The 3417-nt window shown below is 40.6% G+C and overlaps 1 non-coding gene across 1 annotated transcript; it reads left to right on the top strand.

Annotated features, from left to right (window-relative positions):
- Window positions 1-2497: 2497 nt before the first annotated feature.
- On the top strand, window positions 2498-2605 carry LOC112761100 (small nucleolar RNA R71). The gene has a single exon (XR_003181511.1). It is a non-coding gene; the product is annotated as a small nucleolar RNA R71 (small nucleolar RNA).
- The last annotated feature ends 812 nt before the right edge of the window (window positions 2606-3417 follow it).

Raw genomic sequence — 3417 nt, 5'->3', positions numbered from 1 at the left:
AGTTGTCCCATATTGGAACTTAATTCTCCTAGGGAGGTATTGATTTTCTCCCAATAGTTTTGTGGAGGGAAGTGCATCCCTTGAGGCATTAGTGGTTATGGAAAAACAAAAAAAAAAGCAATGCTTTTTCCACACCAAACTTAAAATGTTTGCTCATCCTCGAGCAAAAGAAAAAAGAAAGGATGAGAAGAAGAAGAGATGGAGGAGATGGAGGTGTGTGAATGGTTCGGCCACTCGGGGGTTTAAGGTGGTTATGATGTGTGAAAAGGAAAGAGTGATGGTTTTAATTTGAGTGGGTGGGTGTAGGTGGGTGTATGATGGTTTTGGAGGGGAATTGGAGGTGATTGGTGGAGGTTATTTTGGGGAAAAGAGTTATGAAAAGGTGTGAAGAGGAGAGAAGAAGTGGTGGGGATCCTGTGGGATCCACAGATCAAGTGGGGTCAAGGACTTAACATCCCTGCTCTAATTAGGCGTGTAAAACGCCCTTGCTATGCAATCCTGGCATTTAACGCCAGACTGCTGCCTATTTCTGGCGTTAAACGCCCAAATGTAGCTTGTTTCTGGCGTTTAACGCCAGGTAGATGCTTGTTTCTGGCGTTAAACGCCAGCTTGGTACCTGTTTCTGGTGTTAAACGCCAGACAGATGCTTGTTTCTGGCGTTTAAACGCCAGACTGCTCTCCTCCAGAGTGTGCTATTTTTCATTCTATTTTTGATTTTTTCAGTAGTTTTTGTGACTTCACATGATCATCAACCTAAAGAAAACATAAAATAACAATAGAAAATAAATAAATATAATTAGATAACATTGGGTTGCCTCCCAACAAGCGCTTCTTTAATGTCAATAGCTTGACAGTGAGCTCTCATAGAGCCTCACAGATAATCAGAGCAAGGTTAGGACCTCCCAACACCAAACTTAGAGTTTGACTGTGGGGGCTTTGGTTGACTCTGCAGTGAGAGAAGCTCTTCATGCTTCCTCTCCATGGTTACAGAAGGAGATCCTTGAGTTTTAAATACAAGGTAGTCCTCATTCAGTTGAAGGACCAATTCTCCTCTGTCCACATCAATCACAGCTCTTGCTGTGGCTAGGAAGGGTCTTCCAAGGATGATGGATTCATCCTCATCCTTCCCAGTATCTAGGATTATGAAATCAGCAGGGATGTAAAGGCCTTCAACCTTTACTAGCACGTCCTCTACTTGTTCATAAGCCTGTTTTCTTGAGTTGTCTGCCATCTCTAGTGAGATTCTGGCAGCTTGCACCTCAAAGATTCCCAGTTTCTCCATTACAGAGAGTGGCATGAGGTTTATCCCTGACCCAAGGTCACATAGAGCCTTTTCAAAAGTCATGATGCCTATGGTACAAGGTATTAAGAACTTTCCAGGATCCTGTTTCTTCTGAGGCAATGTCAGTTGATCCAAATTACTCAGTTCATTGATGAGCAAGGGAGGTTCATCTTCCCAAGTCTCATTACCAAATAATTTGGCATTTAGCTTCATGATTGCACCAAGGTACTTGGCAACTTTTTCTTCAGTAACATATTCATTCTCTTCAGAAGAAGAATACTCATCAGAGCTCATGAATGGCATAAGGAGGTTCAATGGAATCTCTATGGTCTCTAGATGAGCCTCAGATTCCTTTGGTTCCTCAGAGGGAAACTCCTTATTGATCACTGGACGTCCCAGGAGGTCTTCCTCACTGGGATTCACGTCCTCTCCCTCCCTTGTAGGTTCGGCCATGATGGTCAACTCAATGGCTTTGCACTCTCCCTTTGGATTTTCTTCTGTATTGCTTGGGAGAGTACTAGGAGGGGTTTCAGTGACTCTTTTACTCAGCTGGACCACTTGTGCCTCCAAATTCCTAATGGAGGACCTTGTTTCATTCATAAAACTTAAAGTGGCCTTAGATAGATCAGAGACTATGTTTGCTAAGCTAGATAGATTCTACTCAGAACTCTCTGTCTTTTGCTGAGTGGATGATGGAAAATATTTGCTATTGCTAAACCTGTTTTTTCCACCATTATTAAAGCCTTGTTGAGGCTTTTGTTGATCCTTCCATGAGAAATTTGGATGATTTTTCCATGAGAGATTATAGGTGTTTCCATAGGGTTCACCCATGTAATTCACCTCTGCTATTGCAGGGTTCTCAAGATCATAAGCTTCTTCTTCAGAAGAGGCCTCTTTAGTACTATTGGATGATTCTTTCAATCCATTCAGACTCTGAGAGATCATATTGACTTGCTGAGTCAATATTTTGTTCTAAGCCAATATGGCATTCAGAGTATCAATTTTAAGAACTCCCTTCCTCATAGGCGTCCCATTATTCACAGAATTCCTTTCAGAAGTGTACATGAACTGGTTATTTGTAACCATGTCAATGAGTTCTTGAGCTTCTGCAGGCGTTTTCTTTAGGTGAATGGATCCACCTGCAGAATGGTCCAATGACATTTTAGATAATTCAGAAAGACCATCATAAAATATATCCAGGATGGTCCATTCTGAAAGCATGTCAGAAGGACACTTTTTGGTTAGTTCCTTGTATCTCTCCCAAGCTTCATAGAGAGATTCTCCTTCTTTCTGTCTGAAGGTTTGAACATTCACTCTAAGCTTACTAAGCTTTTGAGGAGGAAAGAACTTGGCTAAGAAAGCCGTGACCAGCTTATCCCAAGATTTCAGGCTATCTTTAGGTTGAGAGTCCAACCATACTCTAGCTCTGTCTCTTACAGCAAATGGGAAAAGCATAAGCTTGTAGACCTCGGGATCAACTCCATTGGTCTTAACAGTATCACAGATCTGCAAGAATTCAGTTAAGAACTGAAAAGGATCTTCAGATGGAAGTCCATGAAACTTGCAGTTCTGTTGCATCAGAGAAACTAGTTGAGCTTTCAGCTCAAAATTGTTTGCTCCAATAGCAGGGATTGAGATGCTTCTTCCATGTAAATTGGAATTAGGTGCAGTAAAGTTACCAAGCATCTTCCTTGCATTGTTATTATTTTCGGCCATGTCTCCTTCTTTTTCGAAAATTTCTGTCAGATTTTCTCCAGAGAGTTGTGCTTTAGCTTCCCTTAACTTCCTTTTTAGAGTCCTTTCAGGTTCAGGATTAGCTTCAACAAGAATGTTCTTGTCCTTGTTCCTGCTCATATGAAAAAGAAGAGAACAGAAAATATGGAATCATCTATGTCACAGTATAGAGATTCCTTATGCAAGTATAAGAAGAGAAGAATGTAAGAAGGAGAAGAGGTAAAATTCGAACACAGAGAGGGGGATGGGGTTCGAATTTTTGGGTGGAGGAAAAGTGTTAGTAGATGAATAAATAAATAGAAGGAGGTGAGGAAGAGAAGAATTTTCGAAAATTAGATAAAATAAAATAAAAGTTTTTAAATTAGAATTAAAATTAAAAATTCGAAAATTAAGAAAGGAAC

Source organism: Arachis hypogaea, chromosome 16 (genome assembly GCF_003086295.3).
Source record: "Arachis hypogaea cultivar Tifrunner chromosome 16, arahy.Tifrunner.gnm2.J5K5, whole genome shotgun sequence".
NCBI classification, from domain to species: Eukaryota; Viridiplantae; Streptophyta; class Magnoliopsida; order Fabales; family Fabaceae; genus Arachis; species Arachis hypogaea.
This window is presented reverse-complemented; position numbering and strand designations above follow the sequence as displayed.